Below are 13,905 nucleotides of genomic sequence, written 5' to 3' on the forward strand. Positions count from 1 at the left end.
AGGGAGGGTGCATAATGATATCCTCACTTTAGAGATGGGGAAACTGAGGTTCAGACTGGTTAAATGACTTGTCCAAGGGCACACAGCTAATAAAAAGCAGAAACAGTTCTCCTCTCTGTTCACCTTCAAAATCTATACTGTCTTGGAGCCACTGTCCTGGTCCCCCACTGCCTCTCTCATCCAGGATGGACCAGAGGATGAGAGAGTATTGGGGCATGCACATAGAACCCCAGATCTGGGCACAATCTCCAGCCTGAATTTGAAGATTTTATCTTTTAGTTGCTCCTCTCATAACCCATTTAATTTGTGGGGATCCCCAATTATCCCTCTTTGCGCTACCAAAGCATTGAGGAGGGAGGACCCATTAATGAGCTCTGGGTTTTCTTAAGGCCAGGCTACTGGCTGTAAGTGTCCCTCTTACCTTATAGCTTCCTCTTCTTTCTGTCTTTCCTCTCAAATTAAAAAACCCGGATAAGAATTTAAACAGGAGCTGGGAAATTAACTATCTAATCTTAAGGAAGGCCCTGGAACGAGCCAGTCCCTTCCCCCACGTTGCCCTGTTGTAAACCTTTCTTCTGCCAAGGTCATCAGCAACTCAGGTGGGTAAGGGATGTAGTCACTTATTTCCTGTCCCTTTGTCTTACCATAAGGTAAAACAAAGCAGAATTTTCTTGGGGCATGCTAAGAAGGTGATCCATTCTGTTCCCACTACCCTCACCTCCAGTCTAGGACAGACCAGAGTCTTGCCCTTGGGTTCTTGCTCTTGACATTAGCTAGAACCTCTTTTGTCTTTTTTTTCCCCCCTCATTTTTTTTCTTTTTAAAGAACCTAGTCCCCAATCTCCTCAATGACTCTCTCTTCCCATTTAACAACAAACTTTTACTTAGCACCAGCTGTGTGTCCAGCACTGTGCTCACTCTTGGGGGATGAGAAGAGACTTTAAACACAGCTGGGACAGTGGCTGCCACCAGTCAAGCCTGGGGTGCCAGATCTTCATGCCTCCTTCCTCTTGCCCAGAACTACTTCTTTGAGCAGTAGGAGAAGGGCAGGAGTTGTGCCCCACAGCTGAAAATCAGAGCAGGGTGGGGAGCCTCTACTGCAGTAGTTGCCAGCCTGCGCCCTCCATACCTAGAGGTGCGCAGGCCATTGCCAACCACCTCTCACCCTTGGTGCGGTAGAAATCAGGCTGGGCTAAGTAGGACCTCCTGAGAGGAAAACAACCAGCCCAGCAAGCCTGCATTGTCTCGTGTGCTGATCAGAACTATGGGAAACCAAAAAAATTGGAAGGGGGTAATTAATCAATTAGTACTTAATAAATTTAAATGTCGTTGGCTTAGCAGAACGTATCTTTCCAATCATGGTCCACAGAGGAGGAAATCCTAGAAGGGATGCTTGGTGAAGTCTGGAACTAATGGTTTGGTGGGTCTGTGCTTCCTCCTGCTGGGCACAGGCAGTATGACAGCCAGGATAGGATGAGGCCTCCAGTGGTGATGGAGATGGGAGCCACAGCGTGGGTGACATTTCTGGACTGTTGTCGCCTTGTCACCTCCAATGCAGTAATTGTGCAGTCACTGGGTATATTAAGAGCTCAGATAATTGAGGAGGTTTCCCCAGAAATCTCCTCCCTGTTCACCATTACTCAGCTGGTGCCTCTTTAAAAATTAAAGTTAATACATGTGGCCTGACCAGTGGCGCCTCAGTGAATAGAGCATCAATCTGGGATGCTGAGGTCCCAGGTTCAAAACTGCAAGGTTGCCGGCTTGAGCGCAGGCTCATCTGGCTTAAGCGCGGGGTCAACAACTTGAGTGCTGGGTCATTGGCTTGAGTGTGGAGTCATAGACATGATCCCATGGTTGCTGGCTTGAGCCCAAAGGTTGCTAGCTTGAAGCCCAAGGTCGCTGGCTTGAGCAAGCGGTCAGTGGCTCAACTGGAGCCGCCTAGTCAAGTCACATACGAGAAAGCAATCAATTAACAAGTAAAGTGCCACAACTACGAGTTGATGCTTCTCATCTCTCTCCCGTCCTGTCTGTCTGTCTGTCTGTCTGTCTCTTTCTCTCTCTTGCTAAAAAAAAAAAAAAAAGAAAAAGAAAGGAAAAAAAAGAAAGTCTTTGTAACAAGGCATGTGATGATCTGTCTCTTTCTCCAAGGCAGAAAAGAGAAGTCCTCTTTTCTGTCCCTGCATCCCCAGTGCAGGACTTAAATATTGAATGAAAGACAACAGGACTGTATTTTGGCAGCCTGGAGGAGGGAGAATGGATGGCTAGGTTTGAGCAGGAAGCCTGGGCTTAAGGGCCACTCTTGTTTCTAGGCCCTGGTTAAGCCTCGGCTCCAAACCCAGAAGCCCTCCTCTTGCAGAAAGGAAAGCTTTCAGATTTCAAAATCTGAGGTTGAAGGTCCAACATTCCCAGAACTGCTCACACCCAGCTTTCTTGCATTCCAGGCACAGGCTTCATCATCACTGAACTGCAGAAAGATGGGAAATAAACCAAGTGTCTGGATATTGGGGATCAGTGAAGCCAGCAATCCAGAACTTTCTATGATGATGGAAATGTCCTCAACTTGTGCTGTTTAATATGGTAGCCACTAGCCACGTGTAGCCACTAAGGACTCAAATTGTGGCTAGTGCAACTGAGGAAATTAATTTCAAATTTTAATTAATTATAATTGCCCTGGCCAGTTGGCTCAGCGGTAGAGTGTGTGGAAGTCTTGGGTTCAATTCCCAGTCAGGGCACAAAGGAGAAGCAACAATCTTCTGTCTCCCCCTTCTCTCTCTCTCTCTCTCTCTCCCTCTCCCACATCCATGGCTCATTTAAGCAAGTTGGCCCCAGGTGCTAAGGATGTTACCATGGCCTCACCTCAGGTGCTAAAATAGCTTAGTTGCCGAGCAACAGAGCAATGGCCCCAAATAGGCAGAACATCGCCCCATAGGGGGCTTGCCAGGTGGATCCCAGGCGGGGCGCATTCAGGAGTCTGTCTCTCTGCCTCCATACCTCTCATTTAATAATAATAATAATAATAATAATAATAATAATAATTTGTTGTAATTAAGTTCAATGTAAACAACCACATGTGGCTACTATACTTGACAGTAAAGTTATATTTCTACAATGCAAAATTATGCAGATGTAAAAAAAGTTAGGATGCCAGGTATTGATATGGAGAGATCTCCAGGATATACAGTATTCTGAAGAAAAAATATGATGCAGAACAGAGTATATAGTATTATCCTTTCTGTAAAAGAGGAGGTGGAAATAAGAATAAATATTTATATCTGTTTGACTCTGTATAGGGAAGGTAATTAAAGTAGCAGCCTAGACGGTGCTGGGGAAACAAGGCAGCAGTGGGAGCAAGACTTCTCAACGCATTTCTTTCCATACAGTTTTGATTCTTGAACCAAATGCATTCATTATCTGCTCAAAAGTTAAAGTAAAGCCTGACCTGCGGTGGTGCAGTGGGTAAAGTATCGACCTGGAATGCTGAGGTCGCCAGTTCAAAACCCCGGGCTTCCCTGGTCAAGGCACATATGGGAGGTGATGCTTTCTGCTCCTCCTCCCTTCTCTCTCTCTCTCTCTCTCTCTGTCCCCTCTCTCTAAAATAAATAAATAAATAAATAAATAAACAAATAAATAAATAAATAAATTAAAAAAAAAGACATTCCTTAAAAAAAGTTAAAGTAAAAAAAAAAAGCAACTTGCTTGCTATCTAACCAAGGAGAGCTGCTGTACCCCTCTTCCCGGTAACTTGTGGTCAGTATCCCCACTACACCATCCTTTTTGTAACCCACCAGAGGACAGCCCAGGGCAGTGGAATGGACAACACTTCCTGAACCACACTCCAGTTGACAGGTGTCCAAATGTGACCATGCATCAGAATCAGAATCTCATAGGAAGTGAGGCCAAGGAAGTATGCCTTTTATGGTCCCTCAGGTAACTCTCAGACAGACTGACTTATTCTTGTCAACAGCTCCCAGTGAGGGAAGGACAAGCCCTTAGTATCAGGCACATGTCCCTTCCTTATAGACAGCAATGGCCATTGATATCTTCCAAACACCAACACTGTAGCAGGTGCAGAGGTAAGCACTTTCCACGTATCTTTGAAGCTGGACATCAGCCCTGCAAGCCAGACCTTGTTGCTGTGCTCTCTGAGGTCAGTGCCCTCTTGAATGACTGATTTACCAAGGCCACACAGCTGGTAAGTGTCAGAGCTAGGATCCAAACCCAGTCATAAAGCTCCTAAGCCTCAGTTTTCTCTTTGTTTTAATCTTAAATTTTTACTTATTGATTTTAGAGAGAGTGAGAGAAACATCAATATGTTGTTATACCTATTTATGCATCCATTGGTTGACTCTTGTGTGTGCCCTGACTGGGGATTGAACCCGCAACCTTGGAATATCAGGATGATGCTCTAACCAACTGAGCTATCCTGCCAGGGCCAGTTTTCTCATTCTGAAAAAATATCAGGATAGGATTTCATAAAATTGTTTTGAATAGTAAATACTATTTCATGTAAAGGGCTTAGCAGAAACTCTGATTTCTAGCAATAAGGTGGATTCTACTTCCTGCAAAACCCTTCTGATACAAAACAGCTAAAAATACTAGATAAAAGATAAAATGTGAGTGTGTGTCATTTTCAATGCAAGGGTGAGCTGGCAAGAAAATAAAAATCCCCGAAGGCACAAATCCAGAAAGGAACGAGACAAAACCGGGGTCTTCAGAAGGTGGGAGGTTGGATCAGCGCCAGTCTGCCCTTCATCATTGTCAAGGGTGCCCGCAAGCTGATACCCTTGGGTAAACTTGGAAAAAATAATCGACCCACAGAGGGAGATGGTAGGATACTTCCCTGCATTGCCTTATCAGGAAGATATAACCTTTCTGCAGTTGTATGCACCTAATAATGTAGCTTCAGAATCATAAAGCAGAAATAGTGGGGAAAAAATAGATATCATATTTTCCACTCCATAAGACGCACCTGACCATAAGAAGCACCTAGGGTTTTAAGGAGGAAAATAAGAAAAAAAATATTCTGAACCAAATAGTGTGTTAAAATATTTAATAAAATAAAGCACAAGGCCCTGGCCGGTTGGCTCAGTGGTAGCGTCGGCCTGGTGTGCAGGAGTCCTGGGTTCGATTCCCGGCCAGGGCACACAGGAGAAGCGCCCATCTGCTTCTCCACCCCTCCCCCTCTCCTTCCTCTCTGTCTCTCTCTTCCCCTCCCGCAGCCAAGGCTCCATTGGAGCAAAGATGGCCCGGGCACTGAGGATGGCTCTGTGGCCTCTGCCTCAAGCACTAGAATGGCTCTGGATGCAACAAAGCGATGTCCCAGAGGGGCAGAGCATCACCCCCTGATGGTCAGGCGCATGCGGGAGTCTGTCTGACTGCCTCCCCATTTCCAGCTTCAGAAAAATGCAAAATAAATAAATAAATAAATAAAGCACAATAGTATTTCAACAATATAAACTCAACAGCAGTATTAACAACCATTAGCACTGTTATTAACACATGAGAAAAGACTTTAATGTTCAAATACTCTTCTAGTTATCCGGGAACCCCAGGAATTGGCAGTGTCAGAATTTAAGAAGCTCGGTTGCTTACAATCACTGGTATCACTTTCTTTGCTTTTTTCATATATGATACCATCTTCAGTGCCATCTAAGGCATTACTAATGCCACATTTAAAAAAAATTTATTATTGATTTTAGCAAGAGAGGAAGAGGAAGAGAGAGAGACAGACAGGAACATTGAGCTGTTCCTGTATGTGCCCTGACAAGGGATCAAACTGGCAACCTCTGCTGCTTTTGGAATGATGCTCTAACCAACTGAGCTATCCGGCCAGGGAGCTAATGACACATTTTTTTTTTAAGGTTTTATTTATTTATTTTTTACAGAGACAGAGAGTGAGTCAGAGAGAGGGATAGATAGGGACAGACAGACAGGAACGGAGAGAGAGAAGCATCAATCATTAGTTTTTCATTGCGCCTTGCAACACCTTAGTTGTTCATTGATTGCTTTCTCATATGTGCCTTGACCGTGGGCCTTCAGCAGACTGAGCAACCCCTTGCTGGAGCCAGCGACCTTGGGTTCAAGCTCGTGGGCTCTTGTTCAAACCAGATGAGCCCGCGCTCAAGCTGGTGACCTCGGGGTCTCGAACCTGGGTCCTCGGAATCCCAGTCCGACGCTCTATCCACTGCGCCACCGCCTGGTCAGGCATGACACATTTTTTGAATGACCGTACCACGGTTTCATTCTTCACTGACTGCCATGATGTTTTCACCCATTCACAAACTTGAGTGTTGGTGGGTCTCTTCATTCGTCCAGTTGGTGTCAGATCATGATCACCAGCAGCCATCCATTTATTCCACTCTTCTCACATAAAGACTTTAAACGGTTTGTTGATGGAAACGTCGAGAGGTTACAACTGGCTGGTAAGACCCCCAGGAATTACAGCTAGATGAGTCTTCACTTCTTTAAAGGTTTTTTGTGTGTGTGGTTTCACTAATATGTTCTCTAAACTGGTCAAGCACTAACAGAGCACCAAGTGACATTAGCACTTCACACAGAACTCCAGAAGCTGCAGCGCCTCTCACGTCTGCCCTGGATGATGCCAGATGAATGTGCTCACACAATGTCACGCCTTCCCTCCTGCGCTGCATGCAACTGTGGAAACCAGAACCAGGAGATCACTCAGCAGATGCCAGGGTTCTGCACGCAGCCATGGTGGGTTTGATTACGCTCCTGCTGGCACTCATTCTACATATGTTTACCTGCGCAGTGCCCTGCAGTAGCTAAAAAAAATAAAAAATAAATAAAAATGAACATTCGCTCCATAAGACACACGGGAATTTTCCCCTCCACTTATGGAGCAAAAAATACAGTAAGTCCTCCCCTGTAAAGGAAGCTGTAAATCACCTTCTGGAATTGGTAGTCTAAACAGACAGAAAATTCAGTCAGGATGCAGAAAATTTAAACAATATAATTGATAAGCTTACTCCAACCAAATATTTTGAATACTTAAGTCAATAATGGGCAAACACACTTTTGCTTTTAGGCACATATGGGACCATAAGGCAAGTTTCAACCAATTTTTAAAAAAGTCATGCAGACTCATTATCCAACAGCAACAAAATTAAATTAGAAATCAATATTCAAAAAGACAACATATAAAAGGACAACCCCAGACATTTGAAAATGTCAAAATGCACTTCTAAAAATTCATGAGTTGAAGAACTCCTAATAGAAATGAGAAAATACCTAGAATAGAATATCAATGGCCCTGGCCGGTTGGCTCAGTGGAAGTGTTAGCCTGGTGTGTGGATGTCCCAGGTTCAATTCCTGGTCAGGGCACACAGAAGTGACCATCTGTTTATCCACCCTTCCCTCTACCTACTCTCTCTCTGTCTCTCTCTTCCCCTCCTGCAGCCATAGCTCCATTGGAGTAAGTTGGCCTGGGGCGCTGAGGATGGCTCCATGACCTCCCCTCAAGCATTAAAACAGCTCAGTTGCCGAGCAACAACAAAGCAACAGCCCAGATGGGCGAGCATCGCCCAGTAGGGGGCTTGCTGGGGTGGATCCTGGTATGGGCGCCCTGCAAAAGTCTGTCTCTCTGCCTCCCTGCTTCTCACTTAAGAAAAAAAAAGAATATCAAGCCTGACCTGTGGTAGTGCAGTAGATAGAGCATCGACCTGGAATGGCGAGCTCGCTGGTTTGAAGCTCCAGGCTTGCCTGGTCAAGGCACAGACAAGAAGCAGCTATGAGTTGTTGCTTCCTGTTCCTCCTCCACCACCTTTCTCTCTCTCTTCTCTGTCTAAAATCAATAAATAAAATCTTTCAAAAGATATTATGTATAAAGTTTTTAGCACATACTCCCCTAAAGTGGAAGTGGTGCTGATGATGAAGATGCCAGAATAGCTTGGGGGGGGGGGGTGCCTGTAACACAGACTTGGCAGTAGCAGTTCTGAGGCCAAAAGGGTAAAAACTGAAGAATGGAGTTTGGGTAACAGTCTGGGAAGGAGAAACCCAAAGGATAAGTTACAAACCACAGCCCTGTGAGTTGGGGATTGTTTAGGTCTCATTTTCCTAATGAAGACACTAAGGCTGCTAATGGTGAGGTAACTCAAATCACCCCGTTAGAAAATGGCACAACCAGGATTCACACCCAAGCTGGCCCTCTTGCTTTTTTTGACCTTGACGGGACAGCTGAGGGAGGTGGGAATGAGCTGTTTGCTTAACACCAAATCTTAATTTCAGATTAAGTGTCATAATATCTGAAATAGTCTGCTGAGGACGTCTTCGGTCCCCTCTCAGGTCTTGGGGTGTCTGGCTGAGCTGAAAAGTCATGAACAACAGCTATTACCTTCATTGGTCTGTCCGTCCATCCATCTTTCTCAATCAGCTCCGCTAGCCAAGCCAGAAGTGAAAAGAATAGTCTTTCTTTCCTTGCAGGGCCCTGAAGCCCACACAAACTAAGCAAGTGAGACCCCATCCAACCAGTGGCCCATTGAATGGGGCTCCCAAATGCCCAGAGCTACAGAGCTAAGGGGAGAGGGTGGGTTGAGAGAGCCCCCGAAATAGTCTCATGTGAAATACCAGTACCTATTAAATACTAAGTATTGTGCCTGTGAAAGGGTCTCATTTAGTTTTACCGTCATGGCAACACGCTGAGGTTGGTTTCATTAACTCCATTTTTTACAGATGAGGAGACTGGGGCTCAGACAGGTTAAGTGACTTGTCCAAGGTCAAGAAAATGGCAGAGCAGAGACAAGAACCTAAGTCTGGGCACCTAGCTCTCCCTGTTGTTTCCTCTGGACCATGGACAGTTAGTTTTCAAAGGTCTCCCTCCTGGCTGGCCAGCCAACCCAGAGACCACTGTGAGGAAGCCAAGATCAGAGCAAGGCTTTAAGCAAGCAGCTCTTCACTCATTTGCTGGTGAGGGAGGATGGGCAAAGAGTGGGAGGTTTCAGGGAGAAGGGCAAGTCCCATGCTCTGAGGATAGGTCAAGAGGGTAAGGACTCTGAAGACAATTGAGTTGAGCAATTAGGGTGTCCCTAGTGTTCTTCAGAAAGAATAATGCTTTCAACAGGAGCTGCTGAATTTCAATGACAAGTGTGATGGCAGGAGGGAGAGAAGCAGAGAAACTAAGGGGTAGAGCCCAAGCCGACCATCCGCAGAGAGAAAACACACACAATTAATGTTGCTCTTCATAATCTGTGTTGAAAATCTGATTGAAGGTTTTACAGATAATTCAGGGATTACTTCTTAGAGGTTCAGGAGTCTCATGAACACTTAAGGTAGAGAATCCCACCCCAAGAACATAATATCACTTATTCAATATTCCCACCAAGGATGTGTACCCTGAATCTGAGTAAGGAAACACCAGGCAAACCCCAAACCAGGAGCACTCAACTGAAAGAATAAAGTGGGTCTCTCCTCTGAAAAAAAAAAATGTTATGAAAGATGAAACAGATGAGAAATAGTACCAGATTAAAGAAGCGTAAAGAAACATGTCAATTAAACACAGGTGTGATTCTGGTCTGAATCCTACAATAGAGGGGAAAAGTACTCTTAAAGGACCCTTACTGAATCAATTGATAAAATTGGAATATGGACAGTAGATTACATAAAAGTAATGTTATCAATGTTAAACTCCCCAAAGTAGAAAAGCCTACTGTGGTTATGCAAGAGAGTGTCCTTATTCTTAGGAAATACCCACTAACATATTTATGGGTAAATGGGTATGATGGTTGCCACATCTTTTCAATTCAGGGAAAAATATATTATTTATATGTATATGAAGAAGGAGAGCACAAATGGGACAAAATTTTAGCAAGTGGTGAAGCTAAGTAAGGGGTATATGGAGGATTTTTGCATCGTTCTTGTAACTCTTCTGTAATCTTGAATTTTTTCCAAATAAAGTTTTTGAAAAAAAAAAAACAAAAACAAAAAATTTCTACACAGATCAGGAGCTTTCTGAAGTTGGGGACCTTGATCCTGCTCTTTTCTCTCAGTGCTGGCCCCAGGCTGGCCCAGGGTGGGCCCTCGGTCGGTGTCTTGGCTGTACAGGGTAAAATTAAAATTAGGGTAACAGGTGGCAACCGGAAGGGCCGAGGCCCGCCGCTTCACCAATTCCTCCGCCCGCGACACTTTCTGATCTGACTGCTGGAGCTGCCGCTGGAGTGCTTCACCCGCTGGGCAACCAAGGCAGAAGGGGAGCCCCGCCCCGCAGGGAGGTTCCCTGGCCAGCAGGTGCCGCTGTTCAGCCAGCTCTGGCCGCGCTTGGCCGAGGCTCAGCCCAGACCTGGAACCGGTCGGCCTGGCCGGTGGAGTGTCTTCCAGAACGTAGCCTACTAGGGTCTGTAAGCAACCTCGCTCATCTTTGCCCGGGTCTAGCTTCCCATTCCCAGGCCCTCAGCTCCCCGCACTCCCTCCCAAGGCCACTCCCATGCCTGACGCCTGGTGGAAGAGGGGACAGGATAAGCAGGAAGAGGCTTCAGCCCTTGCCCGGGAGTCCGGGGTAGTACATTAATCCTCCCATCTTTTCCCCTCCACCCCACCCCTCCTCCTCTCCCTCTTCCCCAATTCTCCTCCCCCGCCTCCTCTCCTCTCCTCCCCTTCCTCTCCCGCCTCTCCTCTTCCTCCTCCTCTCCTCCTCCTCTTTCTACTCTAGAGCTACACCAAGCTTTCAAAACAAACACACCTCCTCCGCCCTTCGGCAGCCTGCCTCGGCCTTTCTCCAAAAGTTGCTCCCCGACTCCAACCCAGTCCATTCTGCTGGGTCCAGGGATCAGGATGGAGATGGGGAGAGGATTATAGTGTGCTTAAGGGGGTGAGGAGATGCCCTGTGATACTATTTTTTCCTGTGTAGGAATGAGTTGATCACACCTGAACTTGTACCCTAATAAACTCAATTTTTAAAAAATAAAAAAGAAAGGGGTTGGTCTCAAAGCCCCTTTGCGGTAAGTAGAGTGAGTGGGCTGGGGTGGTAATGGGGGGAGGAGGGTCTTCCCTTCCTACTCCAGCTCTCCTCGGGCCCCTAGATTCAGGATGAAAAGGACCTAGAGAGGTCACTTTGTCCATCCCCTGGCTCCATGAAGAACTGTGACTGTATAGAGTTCTCCCAGTCCTATATGTTCACTAATGCCTTCAATAACCCTTCTCCGAGCGCCAGCTCTGTGCAGGTACAGGAGCCTTTCTTTACAGCACCTTAAATCCTCACTCGGACCATTGGAGATGGGCGCTGTTACTCTAAATGGACTTGTCCAAAGATCTAGTTCAGTCCAGTGCTCCTCCTGACTCACCCACCAAGGTGGTCTCACTCAGCTTTGGGGCCACCACTGCACCTCACATAATGCTCAGTTACTGCATTTGTCTCACCAGATGCCAATGATTTGTCTTCATGGGTCTCCCATCCCTACCAGACCGAGCTCCAGACTACAGTCAGTGGGGACAGAAAAGCCTGTGTGCCCTGCTCCAGCCCTCACTATGTGACCTTGAAGAAGTGCCTTACTTTCTTCAAGTTCAATTTTCCCATCTGTAAAACAGTGGTAAGGGCCATACCCTTCTCGTGGGGTTATGTGGTGGTAAAATAAAATGCTTATAAAGTGCTTAGCACAGTAAATTTAACTTTAAAAAGGGAAGCCCATCCCCACCAGGATGGCTAAAATGAAAAAAGGATACAAAACCAAGGGCTGGTCAAGGATGTGGAAGAAAGGAACTCTCTTATTTGGTTGGTAGAGGGAAAAGCCATTGAGCAGTTCCTGTTACAGCTGAATATATTCATACAGGATGACCCAGCAATTTCACTCCTAGAGATATGCCCAGAGGAAAGTGTGCACCAAAAGCCACGTAAAATTGTTTCCATAGCAGCACTAGTCATAATAACCAAATACTGGAAACATCTGAAAAGTCCAGCAGCAGCAGAATCATGCATTTTAGTATATTCATGCAGTGGAATGCTATATTGCAATGAGAAAGAATGAACTACAGCTGTAAGCCTCAGGGAGTTCTGGATGATGGAAGTGTTCTGTTTCTTTATTGGTGGGATTACACAGGTGTGTTGACTTTGTGAAAATTCACTAAGTTGCACACTTATGACTATGCACTTGTTTGTATAAATGTTTTGCTTCAATTAAGGGTTTACACTTATATATAAAAAAAAGGCAAATGATCGAGCTACTCGTATCACACAAATAAATCCTAAAATGTTTTTGAGTAAAGAGCAAGTTATTAAAAGATTTGGTTCCTATGATTCACAGAAATTTTTATTATTATTTATTTTAGAGAGTAGAGAGAGAGAGAGAGAGAAAGGGGTAGGAGCAGGAAGCATCAACTCCCATATGTGCCTTGACCAGACAAGTGCAGGTTTCAAACCAGTGACCTCAGCATTCCAGGTCGACGCTTTATCCACTGCACCACCACAGGTCAGGCTGATTCACAGAAATTTTAAAAGTACCTAATACTACATTTGTTTCAAAAGTATCTAATACTACATTTGTTTCAGCATACATGCCTAGGTTATACAAATAACAGACATGCAGGAGGATGATAAACATCGAATGCAGAATGGAGGTTTCCATGTTAGTGGGAGAGGAGGAACTGAAATGCACAAGGGCCTTTAAATGTTTTTCTAGCTTTATTAAGCCAAGTGGCTTTTATCATAGGTGTTCATTTTATTATTCTGTATACGTTATGCTTTTCTGATTGCCTGTCATATTTCATAGTTAAAAGTACCCCTCAGGGCCTGACCTGTGGTGGCGCAGTGGATAAAACATTGACCTGGAAACGCTGAGGTCGCCGGTTCAAAACCCCGGGCTTGCCTGGTCAAGGCACATATGGGAGTTGATGCTTCCTGCTCCTCCCTCCCCCCCCCCCCTCTCTCTCCTCTCTCAAAATTAATAATAAAAAAAAGTACACCTCAGCATTAAAAACAAAAATGGAAAGGGAGTAGGGAACTGGGTCTTTCAACTTTGCCTTTCCAGCACCAACCTAGAGCCTGATACTCAACAAATGTTTGGTGAATGAAAGATCACTGAGCCAGTAAAAGCAGCAGAGCCAGGGTTCAATGTTAGATCTTCCCATACCAAATCTCAAGTCCAGGGCACGCCGGACAGACACACTGCTCCCTACCCTGCCACTGCTGGGGCCGCGATAATGGAGGCTCCAGCCTCACGTAACATTCCCTGAACTGAATTACCGGGCACGGAGAAGGAGCAAAATTACTTCATTAATCAGAATTCTGCAAATTCAGAATGTGATGGCTTAAATTTTTATGAATTATACTGCCAAAATCTTTTAATAATTTGCTCTTTATCCTCAATTCATTTGTCTTTTCTTATATTCATTTGTCTTTTCTTGTATTAGTGCATTTGTCTGCTTCTTGGGACAGAAAATCCAAGGTTTGGTCAAAACAGGATTGCAGAACACATTTGGCTGATGCAAGAGAATAAACAGCCTTCAGCCCATTAATTCTTTGTGTGCAAAGAGATGCCACTAATTACAGACGCTTTTTATCTGTTTGTTAGGCCGCGTGTGGAATGCAGCCTCTGAGAAAAGCTCTTCTCACCACTGGAAACCCGCTGAAGCATGCCCAGCCCTGCGAGGGGCTTCTAAGAATGCAAACGAGGGGCAGCCATAAGCAGAGTTAGCGAAACAGTGATCATGCGGGAGAGGACGCATAGGCTTTGGCTATTGTTTTTTTTTTTTTATGAATTTTATTTTTATTTTTTTGTATTTTTCTGAAGCTGGAAACGGGGAGAGACAGACAGACTCCTGCATGCGCCCGACCGGGATCCACCCGGCACGCCCACCAGGGGCTACGCTCTGCCCACCAGGGGGCGATGCTCTGCCCCTCCGAGGCATCGCTCTGCTGCGACCAGAGCCACTCTAGCGCCTGGGGCAGGGACCAAGGAGCCAT

At 45.5% G+C, this 13,905-nt stretch overlaps 1 long non-coding RNA gene across 1 annotated transcript in view; it reads left to right on the plus strand.

Annotated features, from left to right (window-relative positions):
* Positions 1-13,669, plus strand: part of LOC136326868 (uncharacterized) — a 33,458-nt gene extending 19,789 nt beyond the window's left edge. Inside the window, exons 2-3 of the long non-coding RNA XR_010729533.1 lie at positions 11,370-11,536; positions 13,514-13,669. This is a non-coding gene — a long non-coding RNA (uncharacterized lncRNA). The remainder of the gene's footprint in view (positions 1-11,369; positions 11,537-13,513) is intronic.
* Positions 13,670-13,905: the final 236 nt, after the last annotated feature.

Source organism: Saccopteryx bilineata, chromosome 2 (genome assembly GCF_036850765.1).
Source record: "Saccopteryx bilineata isolate mSacBil1 chromosome 2, mSacBil1_pri_phased_curated, whole genome shotgun sequence".
NCBI classification, from domain to species: Eukaryota; Metazoa; Chordata; class Mammalia; order Chiroptera; family Emballonuridae; genus Saccopteryx; species Saccopteryx bilineata.